This window comes from Chenopodium album, chromosome 12, assembly GCF_948465745.1.
Source record: "Chenopodium album chromosome 12, dcCheAlbu1.1, whole genome shotgun sequence".
Lineage (NCBI taxonomy): Eukaryota > Viridiplantae > Streptophyta > Magnoliopsida > Caryophyllales > Amaranthaceae > Chenopodium > Chenopodium album.
In genome coordinates this window covers 10,928,467-10,944,606 of record NC_137845.1, presented here as the reverse complement: position 1 = coordinate 10,944,606, position 16,140 = coordinate 10,928,467, and the positions used below count along the sequence as shown (strand labels likewise).

The window sequence follows — 16,140 nt, the reverse complement described above, 5'->3', positions numbered from 1 at the left end:
TTAATCGGTCAGTCAGGGATCACTCACTCAATTAGGGGTTACTGGGTCAGTCATGGATTTTTCACTCGATCGAGAGTTATTCGGTCGGTTAGGAGTTACTCAGTCAGGGGTTTCTTGGTCAAGGGTTACTCGGTTAGGAGTTACTTGATCAGAGGTAACTCGGTCGGTCAGAGGTTATCTGGTGAGGGGTTACTGGTGTGTTAGCTGGCCACACACAAAAGTAGCTGAAAATTCATCATATCAAGTAAAATTATCAAAAATAAATATCATGTAATAATATGCATGAATAAAAATATAAAGATGAAAGAATTTGGGAATATTTCCTTTAGTATTCACTTTACCAAAAGTCAGCATATATACATAATACAAGCCTCAAACTAGGCGTGATGAATTGAATACAATGAGGTAACTAATCTTATGCTTTGACTAGAAGATATACACTATATATAATATATACACTATATCTATAACCATTATAAAACATGCAAAAGATTTTACTGTAGCTGTGAATAGTACTTTGTGGTGCTATTACAGTCTTGCCCCCAAAATTAATGAATTGCCAATTTTGCCCCTTATTCCTATTTGTTGATGCCTGCTGTTCCCCACCGACTTGACTTTACTTGGCCCTTACTCTCTCACCGACTTCCTCACCTTCTTCCTCCTTTCATCCTCTGTCTTTTCATCTCAAAAGGAAAAAGGGTCAAGTATTTAGGGGAAACTAGGAGAGAGAAACTTCAGCAACTCAAGACCAACGATCATCCCTTTCGACGATGGTGCTTCGATTCTTCTCAGACGATTTTCCGATCGTCACATTCATCAGGTTCGATCTCGTTTCTCTTTCTCGATTTAGTTTCAAATTTTTGGGCTTTACTTTCGATTGTTGTAGATTTTTTGCATATATGTTCCTGTTGTACTCAACTCCAATTACCAGTAGTATTAAAATTGGATCGGAAACTAAACATAATAATCAGAGGAAAACTACTTCAGCTCCTTCAGGTGGCAAGCTTGCATTTAGCTTGAAACAAAAATCAAAACTTGTGGTTCCTTCTGTAAAGTTGAGTGAAGATAATGACGAAGATGATGCTGGGACAGATAATGGATCTGATGGAGTTTATGTGAAACGGCAGAAATTGGGTCAATCAGAAGCTTCTGTTGTGTCATCCAGAAAATTCGATGTTGGTAATGCCTGTTTGTATACACATATCTCAATTTTAGTTTATACTTTATTCAATGATTGGGTTCTTTCTATTATTTTTCATTTATGTATGTGATGTTTCGTTTCGTTTTTAATGGGGTTTATTTGATCGATTTGTTGTCGATTTTTTGGGTTTATTTGTTCGATTGTTTTCCCGAATTTTTAAGGGTATGCGTATGTTTTTGCTTGCCTAATTTTTTTTATTTTTTTTGTAGCATAGGTGTAACTTTTTTTATTTATAGGGGTTTTTGTATGATGTTGGGTTCAAATTGTAGATTTCGTGGTTGGTTTCTGTTGTGTTCATGAGCTGGAATTGTAATTCTCTGATATTTTTGGTTAAATTTGGTGTGTTTGCGGTCTAACGGATCAACTCGTAATTGTTTGGACTGGACGGCAAAATTCTGAGTCTCATTCTGGTTTTTGACTGTGTCATTAGAGCAAAATTTGCCTACTTTTCCATTAACAAACGAGTTAAAATGCGAATGTATGGGCACACATTGTGTAGTATTGAAGGTGGAGGAAGACAATTTGACATTTTTAGTTTGGTAGTTGGTGCTCGGTGTTGCTTTCTCATTGTAAAATCACATCACTTTTAGCATGCATGCATGTATCTCAAGTTATGCTGTTGTTGTCAAATGGTTTCCCTAAGTGCTGTTAAGTAGAGAATTGTTATGTTGTTTTCCATTAAGCATTTGTCTTGCCGAGTTTAACTTGTTTCTAACTTACTTTCTCATTGTAGAATTACATTACTTTGTAGCATGCAAGTAAGTATCTCAAGTAATGCTGTAATATTGTTTTCTAACGGTTTCCCCAAGTGTCGTTAGGTAGAAAATCGTTTGTTTTTTTTTCTTTCCATTAAGAATTTGTCTTGCTTAGTGTAACATTGAGAGTCCAAGGGAAATCTAAGTTGTGTCAATATTCATACATTTTGCCTTTCTGCTTCATTTGTCAATAGCTTATAATTTTGTGGCTTTTGTTATATTCTCAGTTCGCCTTTTTTTTCTGTTTTGCTCTATAAAGCTTTCCTATGAGTTCTGCGAATGAAACTTCTTATGTATCAGATACTTAAGAGTATTAAAACTTAGAATCCAATTGGTGAAAGCTGGCATTATATTTGCCATTTTTTGTTTTGCTTTGTTGAATATTCTTGTGTATATGCTACAATATTGTTATTGTTTAATTAGTCTAGGAGATTCTTTAATCCGCCAGGTTGCTCAAATTTTCTGTCTTTGGTTTTGTAATTCTTGAGTTTTTATCTCTTTTGCAGTTTTGCAACAGAATACAGGAAAACTGGCTTGACTTTTAGGCACTAAGAGGTAAATATGGCCAAGAAGAAAAACCCATTTGTTTTTTTGGATGTGTCTATTGATGGAGATCCATATGAAAGGATGATTTTTGAGGTATTATTTTGCATGTAAACATAATTGAATGCTGACAGGGGGTGGTGTTATGGCTGTATTCTATTGATGTCTGACTATGTCCCTGTTGTCTATTTACTTCATGTTTCCTTTGATGCTCTTGAGATACATTTTGATCTTATGGCTTCCTGCAATATTTTTTCTCTTTATACCTTTTATTGAAACTTATAGATGTTAATGCTTTGTTTCTACAGCTCTTTATTGATGCAGCTCCAAAGATTGCAGAAAATTTTCGTGCGTTATGTACAGGTAATAATGTGTTTTGTTCCCCCCTCATAGTTTCCTTGTTTATGTTGATTCTTAAATTGCAACTTTGATATTGGTTGTTCAAGAACTATTCTTTTTATATATTCCATGAATGTGAACACAAAATGGTACGACTGCAACCTCTTTTTAGTTTTGTTTTTCATTTTGTTTTTTAAATTCAAAATTTGGTGCATTGTGACTGGTCTTGGATATTTTTTGTACTTATGCATCCATATAAAGCAGTGAGCTTTTCCATTATGCCATTTATTTGATAGTTATTGCTGGAAAATGGGAGGTCATTCAACTAGCGGTTGTTGGTCTGTTCCGTGTTTTTACAACTTAATAAAGCGGTGAGCCTCCCCACTGTTATGCCATTTAATTTCCGAGCTCATGTTATTTGTTTTATTCGTTTTTTCGGTTGAATTTTAGTGTCTTCTTCGATTGTGTGGTGGTTTTATTTGGGTTGAATTTGATTGATTTATGATTGACAGTATTCCTCCAATTGAAGCGGTTTCTCAGTTTTCCATTGAAGCGGCTTCTGAGCTTTTTCTCGAAGCGGCTTTGAGGTAATATATCTTTATTTTTTGTTAATCATCTAATATCATTTTCACAATTTTGGGTTTGTAGTTAATTTAATTGTAAGTATAATCAATCCAGGATTCTTCTAAAGTGGATTATTTAACTATTGGTTATAGTTACTCAATTTCGTTCTAATATTCAACTACTTGATGTAATTATTTGGTGTAGTAGCTTATTTTTTCAAATCATGGCTAATCTCGAAATAATGAGCTATATTGCTGGTTGTTTCCTTTTCTAAATATCTCGAATTAATCTCTTCCCTCTCTCTCACAAAGTTAGTACTGTATTTTTGGGTTAATGTGTTTTCCCCTTTATTAAATTTGATTCATTCTTTGCTATTTAACATTGCTCAAGTATCACTATTTAATAGGCTATTCAGTTGACATGCTTACTTATATTATTAAATGCTTTGGTTTTTTGCTAGATTTGACATTGGTAACCAAGCATAATTAATTCATATTTTTGGGATTGTTCCGATTCAATTCCATTAGTTCATAATAGAAAAATCTTTTTTTATCCAATTTGTTCACTTTTTTGTTGTTCACTGGAGTTTTATTATTATATGCATGTTTGTTGACCTTATTTGTTACAATTTGATTTTGCTTCACTTGATTTTTTTGCAGAAATCTTTTGCTTTTGCAATAAGGGATTCATTGATAATATATTGGTCCCCTGAAGCCTTTCTCATATGGTATAAGGATCAATGCAAACCCAATTGTGTCGGTTTATCAAATCTTTCAAGGCTTAAAAGTATTATTTGTTTTATTAATGTAGTATATTATATAGGCTTATGTTAGAGAAATGACTCATTGTTTTACAACTTTGTTTGTTAGCCTTGATTTTTTCATATTTTGGCTTAATGTCAGAGATAGTGACGTTCGTTTATTCGTCGTTATTAGTATTCAAAGTTTGTTTATGCTCTTTTGGCATATATAAGCATTCAATGCAGATAAAATCTTATGATAGTCTAGGAAATGAGTAAATTTGGTAAAGGCTCATTCTACTGTGAATTCCTCGCTACAAAATACATTAGAGACAGAGAGAGATGAATGACCAAAGAAAGAAGGGGTTGAGTGGGTAAATATTTAATTTATCATATTTAATTTGTTTTTAGAAAGTAGAATTTAAAAAAGAGATTTAGGAAAGGACACATTGGTGCAAACCCTTTTTTAAGTATAAAATTAATGAAATTATAGCTTTATAAGAGGGAGAGAGAGATCAAGAAAGAGATAGAGAGAGTTTGAGAAAAAACTTTTTAAAGTGTAATCTAGGAGATGAAAATACTTTATAGAAAATTTCTAAAATGCTCAAAATTATAAAACATAAATGAAAGTTAAAGGAATAGAGAATTAGATTGACGAAGAAAGAGGGAATAGAAATCGATAATAAGATTTGGACAAACTTTAATTCTTTCAGTAAATATTATTTGTTAACAAATGTGGTTTTGTGACAATCATGGAGATGTTAACTAATTTGTAGAACTTTTAGAATAAAATGTTCAACCTTATAGTATAATCGTGCTAGATTCACAAGTAATTGTTTTGTTACTACATAAATGTTAATATAACCATAATAATAGATAGCTTTTAAGAGAGAATATGGAAGAAGGATGGAGGGTGAAGAAGAGAAGAAGAGAAAGAGGCAGTGGGAGTAGGAGTAGAGGGGACTAGATATAAAGGGGACTAGAGATAGAGAGAAAGGCGAAGGAGGCCGAAAGGAAAAGAGAAATATACAGAAAAGCTGGGAAAGATAAAGAAGCAGGAGGATTTGGATTGGAAGAATAAGTGCAGCCTATAATTTTCAATGCCTTTTTAAAGCTGGAATAGGGACAAGAGGAATTTGGACAGAAAAAAATGAGAGTGGGAGAAAGAGTTTCGACCAATAAAAAAGAAGGAATGATTGAGAGAGGAGCAACTGCGGCCTATAATTTTCAAAGCTATTAAAAAAAAAAGAACAAGGAGACAAGGCCATGGGAAGAGAGAGAAAGAGAGAAGGCAGGCTGAAAAAAGATCAAAGGGGAGGAGAGAGAGGAGGTCAACAAGAAAGCGAAAGAAAATTCATTTTACACCTCATTATTGAGAAACATTACGTTTTTTTTTGCCAAGACAGTTACTTTAGCCCAAATTAGATTGTATATTCACTCTGGAAAAACAAATCCTGAGAATAAAAATAGCACTAAAATTCGTTATGCAACTCAAAGAAAAAATATACAAATACAAAAACAAGCTTTGACGAAGTGTAGATCACACCAATTATGTAGACTAATAACAAAGAAATAAACAATTCTTTCATATGTTTTGCATTTAATCCATTTTTAATAACTTTAACCTTTAAAATTGCATTACCTTATCATTGTTCCTTATTATCATGCACAGTCATTTTAAGATATAGCTGTTTGAAAATTATTAAGTTACTTAATAAGAAATCATATTGCGCTCTAAATAATATCTAAATTAATCGATTTTTTTAAAAAAAATATCTTTAAATTCTAACAAATTCTAGATAACTTTACTTATTAAAATTGTTTTCCACAAATATTTCCCCATAGATACTTTATCACTACTCCTTGTAAATTCTTGTATCCTTGCTATTATCTCTGTTAACTTTTTATTGCAATTTTGGGGTATTATCTGTGAGATATAAAATATTCCAAAGTTGAACACAACCACGAATATCACAAAAACTGAACACAACAACGAATTTTACTTATCTTGCCGTCGGGGGGGCACGCGCAACGCGCGTGCTCCAACGACTAGTTTAACAAAAGATAATAACTTTTAGATGAAATTATTATCGTGCATAATATCTGAAGTGAGTGATTTTAGGACAGGTATTACCTATATATATGCAATGGGGCAAAAAAAATTAGAGATAGAAGGAGTAATTGGACATATTTATCTAAGGCAAAAAAAATAAATAAATAAATAAAATAAAATGGTGCATGCAGCAAAATAACTTAAGGGCCTAGAAAATATGGCATTAAGATATTTAAAAAAATAATAATAATAAATAAATAAAGCTTAATGTATAATTTTACAATGTAAATTATACAGTCTCCATTAGATAAGAAACAGCTCTCCATTAGGGTCTGTTCACATTTACTTAATTTCAGTTCATTTCAGTTCAGTTCAGCTCAGTTCAATTCAGTTCAGCTCCAATCAGTTCAGTTCAGCTTCTAATTTCCCTCTCTCATAAAATATTCATTTCAGCTCAGTTCAATTCAGTTCAGTTCAATTGAGCTCCAATCAGTTCAGTTCAGTTGAGCTCCAATCAGTTCAATTCAGTTTAGTTCAGTTCAGTTCAGTAAATGTGAACAGGTCCTTAAATGGGTAACTTTTACTTATAACAGGGTAACTTTTGTTTATAACAAGGTAACTTTAGTTTATCTTGGAGGTAACTTAAGTATCTGATTTAAAACTTTATGACCACATTAGAGATAGAGAGAGTAGTTTATTAAGTTGATTAAATCAAAAGTACACATAAGAGTAAAATATGAGATATATGAATGGGCACGAGTCATTATGATCTACTCTGTAATAGGTAATATATGTAAAGGACATAAACTTTTTTATATCTCTAAATTAATATTTTTTTTTTCTTCAACATTGAATTAAAATTATGATATGCAATAATACACATTATTGTGAATGAATAATCATATAACGTAAAAAAAAGAATATCACTGCTATGTATTAAGCTAACTTTGATTTCGATTTTGTGAGATTTAATATTTAAACTTTTAAAACGTGCAATTGCAAGGGTACTATACTAGTATAATAATAAAACAGACACCAAGAATGACACGTGTCACGTCTTAGTGCTGTTTCTTTCCCTCCATTTTTTTTTACAAAATATATTCACTTCTTTATATAATTGTGATTCACTTCCTCAAAAAAATATTCACCAAATCTTATAATTGTGATTCACTTTCTAAAAAAAGTTTTCACAATATTTTTCATATATTTTACTGTATAAGATATTATATCAAGAAAAAATAATTTGAATGTAATGCAATCTTTTACTCCCAAATTCAGTTTTTTTTTTTTTTTTTTTTTTTTTTTTTTTTTTTTACTTAGAGAAAATTAACCATACATTATTATTATATTATAAACAAAATCATAATTTTAAATATAAAATTAAAATATATACATAAGACGTATGAGTACAACTTAAAATTTTTATTTGAAATAATGTATAGATAAAAATACCTTATTGCATATTTTATAAAGAGAAAAATTATTTGTAAGAATAAATTAAACTATGTATTATTATAAAACATTATAATATTTGGTAAAACTAGGAATAAATTAAACTACGTATTATTATAAAACATTATAATATTTGGTAAAATCGTGCGTTGTATGGGATTTAAGCTAGAATTGAATAAAAGGTGACATATGGCGTGTTAACATGTTGTCCCTACGAGACTATTTAACTAATAATAAAACAAAACATGCTGACATCATCACTTCTTCAAATTGTACACATGTCACTCTCACATTAATTTTTTTCCCGCCAATTTGTTATGATGATGTCATTAGTTTTTATTTTCTATTTTTTATTTCTTTTTACCTATCATATGCTTTACTTTTTATCCCTATTGAATCCTTTTTTTTTACAAGTATGTTAATATTTCAATGTTCAAAAGTGTTCATATGATTTTTTTTGTATATTTTACAAGTAATATGCTACAATAAAAAATTACTTACTATACAAAAAAATTTACAGACTAGAAAACTTTCTTTCTCCGTAATATAAACAAATCTCACAATGTGTTTGTTTAAAATTGTGCATCGCACAGGAACTAAACTAGTTTTAATAATATTATAGATGTCGTGAGGTACAATCCAAGTGTCATTAAAATATGTTATCAATCAATAACTTTATACTAAAAGACACACCAACAATGATATGTGTCATCTTCTGGTGTGTCCTTAGTTTTTTTTTTTATTATTATTAAATTCTAACAAAGAAACAAATCTTGTAAAAAATAATTCCCTAGTCTGTTTTCAAAAAAACATAATAGAGAGATAAAGGAGAAGCAACTAACCTATGGCGGCAAGAGATGGTGAATTGGTTATGCACCAAAAACAAGAAGGGGAGAAGAAAAGAAAACGTGACAAAAATAAAAACAAGAGGAATAGAAAAAAAAAAGGAAAAGGAAAAGAAAATCAATCAATCAACTATATACTAAAAGACACACTTACAATGACACGTGTCATCTCCTGGTGTGTCCTTAATTTTTTTTTTTTAATTATTATTAAACTCTGATAAAGAAACAAATCTTATAAAAAAATAATTCCCTAATCTGTTTTTTTAAAAAAAAAACATAAAAATTCCCTAATCTTATACAATATCATTACTTTAAATAAAGATTTGATTCTTTAACACAAATATTTATATAGCTATAAAACAATTTCTTAACATAATTTTGATTAGTTTCTACATTATTTTATATCTAACATACTTTTCATAATCATTCATTTTGATCAAAATTTGTCAACTATGTTTTTAGAATTTAGTTTTTTGTTTATAAAATTTAATTATGATTGTTGAAAATTACCGGGGACTAACCTAGTATATTACAGAGTAGTTCTTATGAATAGGCCTGATCACGGATCGGATATCCGATCCGAAAGTGGATTTCGGATCGGATATCCGAATCCGAAAATACAGATATTTGGTATCCGTATCCGATCCGAAATTTTCGGATATCCGAAAATCCGGATATCCGAAATTTTCGGATCGGATAGATCGGATATCCTATATCCGACTACTTTAATTACAACTTTTATTTTAATGGAAAAGTTGATATTTTTTTCCCATTTTTTAACAGAGCAAAAATAGAACAACACTTGATTAACAGTTCAAAAAGCATAACTTATTAAGTTATTAACCTATATCCATTATTTGTAAGAAAAATTAAAACAATCACAACTATATAACCCAGAAATTGGTTTTCAAAATCAAAACTAAAACCGATTAACTAATTCAAATTAGTGGTAATAACAAATGAGAAAAAAATAGCAGCACAAGGGAAGCAAGCCAAGCCGCCGCTGGTGGAGGAGCGAGGGAGCGAACTCGGGTTGTCTCCGCTGGTGGAGGAGCGAGGGAACGAACTCCAGTTGTCGGCTTGTCGCCGCCGCTGCTGGTGGAGGAGTGATGGAACTCAGGTTGTTGCCGCTTGTGGAGAAGTGATGGAAGTTGCGATTGATGGAGGAGTGAGGGAAGTCGCGCGCGACGTACTGGTGGAGGAGTGAGGGTGTCAGGGTGTGAGTTACAAGGAGAAAAGAGAGGAGAAAGAGGAGGATCTGAGAACTTGAGAGGAGAGTTACATGTAGATCTGAGAAGAGGGAAGAGGGAGAAGAGGGGGGCGGTGAGAAATGAGAATGAAGGGAATGGGTTAGGGTTTGTTCATTTTGCTGGTTTAGTTATTTGGGTCAGGGGGATATTTGGGCCTTGGGAAGTATATAAGGTTTGCTGGTTTTAGAGTATTTTTTCGGATATTCGGATATCCGAAATCCGAAATTTCGATATCCGATATCCGATCCGATATCCGAAATTTTCGGATCGGATATCCGATCCGAAATTGTTTTCGGATCGGTTATCCTAAATTTTCGGATCGGATGCGGATCGGTTTTTCGGATTATCAGATAGTTTTGCTCAGCCCTAATGGGAACCACAAGTCCACAACTATATATATGTTGTATACGCACAAGGCCGTCTCAAAACTTTTGGAGGCTCTGTACTATTTTTTTTAAAAATGAGGTCTTTTTACTTTTTTTTTTTTTTTTTTTTTTTTTTTTTTTTAATGTCCTCTTACATTTAACTCAAATGTTTATTGTTTATAATAGAACAAAATGATTATTGGTCGGTCCATACCACCATAGAGTCTAGGAATGCATTGTTTGATGAAAATAGATTTTCTTTAATTTCTATACCAAAGGATATTACTCTAAATACCAATACTCAAAATTTTGGTCAAATTGTAATTATAATCAAACTCATTTAGAGGAGGCATCTACATCGTCGCCACGACTTTTTTTTTTTTTTTGAATAGTCATCGTCACATTACAGGAGAAGTAAGAGGGCAAGAAAATAAACGCATGTATTAAATTGGGTTCAAACAAAGAAATAAATCCAAATTAAAAGTAAAACATAACAAATAAATCTAAAAGTACATTAAAGAAAATGTATGTATTAAACTAACAATCAAGCTATACTTTGATCATGTTTGATGAGCTTATTAGCAGAAATAAACGTATGTACCCATTTCCCAAATGTTTGACGAGTTTAAGAAATGTTTATCAAAACACTAAGTAAAAAAGAAATCTTTATCATGATATGATGTCATGTTATGAAACCCTAGTATCCAACCTACCTATAAAAAATGATAGAACGCGTCAAAACAACATCCAAAATTAAAAATTTGTTGAAAATATATAATAAACACAAAAATTGATAATTAATGCTCCCCGTGGTTGTTACTGTTGTCGGCCTTGTTCTAGCAATGTTAGTCGATTGTGGTGGGCGATGGTGGTGCCGGCCACCAATGATGTGCGTGGGGGAGTGTGTGGCATGAGGGAGAGGGGAAATAAAGAAAAGAAATAAGAGAAGAGAAAGAGAATGTGTCACTTTGGATAATTTTCCACCTTGAGACAAAATTAAATTTTGCTCTTGATGTTATTATTTATACCACTTACTATCACACATCTAGCCAAGCCCAAATAATGGGGTCAATCTAAATCAACAAACATTAGCACATACAGTAATGATGTAATGCGTAAAATAGGGCTTTTACTTTATGACATGCTTATGAACGTTATGGTAATTCTTGCTAACAGTAAGAGAGGTATTCAGCGAAAAACACACACAAAATAGACTTTTTAGGAAGGGTTTGAGATTTTCCCGTGAATTATTTGGTAGAATTGGTAGTTGATAATTGCTTATGCGTGACATTATGTGGGTGTCTTAAAAACCATTGAAGACTATTTTGACAAAAGAAACCATGAACTAAGTGACAAAGAACAACGCAAGGAAGGAGAATCATTGTCAAATGTGCACCAAATAATTACATTATATTGTATCAACCAGAAAATGCAATGAACCTCCACAAAAAAAAGTTTAAAAAAAAAAAAAAAAAAAAACAACATTGTATTGTACTAGTATGGTAGTATTGTTACTTTGTTAGTATTGTAATGACAAGAATACAAACCTAAAATATGAATTGGAAGTTTAGCTTTGGTGTGTTGCTCAGCTCTATCTTATACTGCTCATAAATCACTCCAACAATCAAGAGTATGATGAGACACGACCACACAAATGCAACAATATTATTAGGCATAGCTAGCAAGGGCGTTCTATTTTTCTATACTACAGTTTTTCAATTAGCCTAACCATGAAAGAATTGACAGCAACTCTATCCAAGATTATCCATGATGATTCGAAGAGCTTGTGGAATAATTCAGCACCAATTTCCTGGGCTGCATTCTTGAAAGCCATGCCAAATGCATTACCTTGTACTGCCCCAATTCGATGCCCTGTCACCCCAACAATTAACACTTTGTCCAGTTCTTGTGTTAGACAAGCACACAGAAGACGCTTCATTCTTGTCCCTTTCTCTCTCAATGCATCCATCACGAAGTAGCATAATTTGGTCAATGCTTGAGGATATCCTAATAGCTTGGTGTCTGCTGAATCTTCGAGTTTAACCCACCTGAATTTCCTCCCACTTCTTATTGAACCCCTTATGGTTATAGCCATGCTTCCTTGTCTTAGAATAGGTCGCTGTACCTTTACTGTGTTCTGCATTCCAAGCCCCAACTGATCCAAGTTATTCATTGACTGTGCATCATAAGCAACCCCAAACCGCTTAGAAGCACAAGAACCATCAAACTTGATGAGCGATTTCAAAAGGGCAGTGACCTCATATACCACATCTGCAGCAGAAACCCTTGAACTATACACATGAAGCCGCATACAACTTCTGTAATAGAAGTCAGTGAGACCATATTCAGGCAGAAATCGCTCAAATTCATCCTTCATTTAACATCAATATTCATGTATTGAAACTTCTGCTGGCATTCAATAAGCTAAGTGCAAACCCCATCTTAGCTAATAGAAGCTTAATCTTCTGCATCCCATTCACTCCAAGTCTTCATCTTTGTTTCAATGTAAGAAGAACGCAGCATTTAATCAAACAAATTCCACTCCCTCAACAACATCAACCTCAGCTCATCCTCACATGCAATCCTAGAGAATCAGGAGCGCAAATCTTTGTCCCATCTTTCATAACCCCTGCGTGGCACCTCTAGTCAGTGGTCAGCCTCTCATGAACAAACTGATCAGTTATCGACACACAAGCTAACCATAGCTGCTCATTCATGTTTTTCCTCAACGAATGCGATAAATCATACATCAAACACCCAGATGGCTTACCATGAAATGTACCCCATCTGATAAACTGTCTTTTCAACTTCCTGAAAAGCTTATCTGGGTGAAGCTTCTCCTTCAATCTGAAACCCTCCTCTTCTTCCTATTCAACCCGGCCTCATCGTCATTCTTGCTCCCCTCTTCATCACTCTCCTCCCCCTCTTCATCATCACTATTCAAATCACTCACATTAGCCAACTGCCAAATATCGAAATCACATGTCAAATCAGCCTGTTCCTCATCATCCTTAGTATTAAAGCACAACCACCCAATCATTCCCATTACTCAAATTATGCAAATGAATAGAACGGTGACTATCCACAACAAAAACCCGAATCGATTACGACAAACTCAACAACTTCCTCAAATCCCTATGACACTCCCAAAATAAGCAACAATGTAAGAGGCGTGTCAGGTGATAAGCTCAAACTAGGCTCCAAATACTTATGAATCTCTTTGAAAGACGATACTGGGTAACAAGCATACTGTACCGAATCCGATTCAAGTATATGAAAAACAATTTTTAGGGCACAGAATGAATCTACATCTGAAATAGAAGGAAAAATTAACAAAGGGGATGAAGCTGAAGCAGAATCAAACAAATCTGGGGAATAATTTGACACTTGTAAAGCCGAATCCCTTAATTTTGAGTAAAATGCTTCAATTTTTTGCTCTCTAAACATGATTTTCATTTTTTTTTTTTTTTTTGAGGAAAACATGATTTTCATTAATAATTGTGGATTTAATTAAATCAAAAGTGGGATTGAAATTAATGATGAAATGACCTAAGTATGAAAATTTAAAATTAGGGTTTTTTGGGGAAGTACCTGGAATTGATGGGTATTAATTAAAATTGCCGGAAATTCGTTCGCCTTTTTGATTGTTAGCTCTCCAGATTTACAGAAAATTGAAGAAATGAAAAAGAAGTTTTTTTTTTTTTTTTTTTTTTGTGATTTTTGCGTAGATTAGTTCGAAAATTGAAAATTGAAATGTTTTTAAAAATATAAGAAAAGCGCTTAAATTTAATTTAGCGGTATTAATGAGTCACGTGATAGAACTATAGAAGAAATGGAATAAGGGCAAGATTAGCTCTAAGTCTTAAAATTCTAGATGACATCATCATTTTCTAATTTTGCGATCTTAAGACAAGACTTTATTATTTTAAAGCATTTATAAAGTTTGGTCTTAATAAAATCTGAAGTGAAGTCTTGAAAATTCAAGACTCAACTTCAAACTCAATTTAGCATTCAATTAATTTTTTTTTATTTTTTATTTTTAAAAAACTTTAATAATTTAATTTATATGTAAAAAATGAGTCTGAGCGATTGAAGAGATAAATTTTATCGAGTCTTAAAGAGTCTTACATAATTATAAATTAGAAAAATAATTAAATTTAATCTAAGAAACTGATGTGGCAATGAATTGATGGGTTTTGGACCTTTTGTGATTGTTTTGACTCAAGATCAAATCTTTTTTTCTTTTTTTTTTTTTGAAGAAGAAATCAAGATCAAATCAAATTAATTAAGGGTCTATTATATTCACCTTATTTTCACTTATTTCAGGTGTGATAAGTTCAGTTCAGTTCAGTTTTAATATGTTATGATAAGGATTACTCAAGTACAAATTATCATTGAAATAAGTTTTAATAAGGTCTAATAAATTCAGATTAATAAAAATTAGGTGAACAGAACATACCCTAAACTAAGTAGGGGAGTACTACTTCTACGTTGTCACTTAGGACTTAAACTATGTTTTAACTGTATACTCCATACTTTATATTAATTTATCTGATCTTAGTTATGAAGTAAGAAATTACGCCGTATTTTTTTCTTATTTGATATGATTGTCATAATTGACTAAACTTAGACCTTAAATACACTATTTTTTATTTTCCTTCAGCTTGCAATACTTCTAATTCACGCTACTTCATCCACACTAGCTTTAATGCACCCCTGAGTTATGTACCTCCACCTAAAGTAGACAAGAATGGCATAGGTCTATGCACCTTTACTGAGTGTGAATTATAATCATAGACTAATCACCTCCAACAACGTTTGGCCTTTTATTTTTGAAGTGTATCAAATTTCTACATCTCCAAGATGCCCACCAAAATGCAACCATTGAGCTAATCACCTCGATGCTATGTTTTTTATTCAACCAAATCCACAACTTAGCGAACGAGGTACTCGAAATCCTTACAAGATTTTCTTTGAACTCACTGTATTCCTAAATTAGTAAGGACCTGTTCGTTTCAGCTTAATTTCAGTTCAGTTCAGTTCCAATCAGTTTAGTTCAGTTCAGCTCCTAATTTCCTTCTCACATAAAATATTCATTTCAGCTCTATTCAGTTCAGTTCAATTCAGCTCCAATCAGTTCAGTTCAACTCAATTCAGTAAATGTGAACAGGCCCTAAATTGCCTTTGTGGCCTCACACTCTAATAAAGAATTCAAGCACTACTCTACAACATGGCAAGTGAATCTCTAGATTTATAACGCTAAACCAATCTATCCTTGATTGCCAAATTTCCTTTTACATCACTCCGTAAAAAATGGTGTAGTTTTGGAGGTTCCCGAACCCATCACACTAATTACCAAGTCGTTGTGCTTTATCCGACTATCAATGCTAACATCTCCTCCCCCTTTGGTAAAGTGGTAAACAATATGTCGATCTTACTATAAAGACTTAATTCTTCACTAACCTTCAAAAAAGACCATCTTAATTTACATCTAATTAATGACAATAGACAGCAAGAATCATAGCTCTAAATTATGGATAAAATATGGTAACAATAATCTCTCCATCCCACTCCATGTATCTCTCATGGACGATCTTATTTTCGTTACACATAGCAGGTCTGTTTGATAGGATAATGTGCATATTTTTTTACTAGCTAATGGGGCTTCTTGTACCTTGAATCCTTGATATTCAGACCATCACCCCATCCTCCAAGACAACCTGTCTTGTTGCAAAGACTTTGCACCCTAAATGCTCCTTCACCATAGCTTACGTCATGTCTCCGATATGTCTCAATAACATTTGAATTTTTAAAGTACCTTGCTTAGAGGATTTTATAAACTAATGACAACTCATTAGTAAGCAAGCACCATACTTGTTTTAGCCTAGAAAGCTTGATTGAAGCACTTGAGATCTCTAAAACTCATTCCACATTTAGCTTTTGTTGGACAGAAGCGTTTCTCCCATTTTTGCTAATGAAACTTCCCATCATTCTCCCTCGAACCCCACCAAAATCAACATTAAAGAGCGTGGAT

At 32.6% G+C, this 16,140-nt stretch overlaps 1 long non-coding RNA gene and 1 pseudogene across 3 annotated transcripts; one reads left to right on the top strand and one right to left on the bottom strand.

Moving 5' to 3' along the window:
- The first annotated feature begins 1,042 nt into the window (after nucleotides 1-1,042).
- On the top strand, nucleotides 1,043-4,323 carry LOC145571964 (uncharacterized). 3 transcript variants are annotated; one of them, XR_014096662.1, is made up of 6 exons: nucleotides 1,043-1,179; nucleotides 2,463-2,511; nucleotides 2,808-2,862; nucleotides 3,135-3,209; nucleotides 3,351-3,425; nucleotides 4,062-4,323. It is a non-coding gene; the product is annotated as an uncharacterized LOC145571964 (long non-coding RNA). The 3 variants fall into 3 exon arrangements; XR_014096660.1 differs by having other exon boundaries at nucleotides 2,808-3,209; XR_014096661.1 differs by having other exon boundaries at nucleotides 2,463-2,595; nucleotides 2,808-3,209.
- Nucleotides 4,324-11,538: 7,215 nt separating this feature from the next.
- Nucleotides 11,539-13,823, bottom strand: LOC145571963 (cell division control protein 45 homolog; annotated as a pseudogene).
- Nucleotides 13,824-16,140: the final 2,317 nt, after the last annotated feature.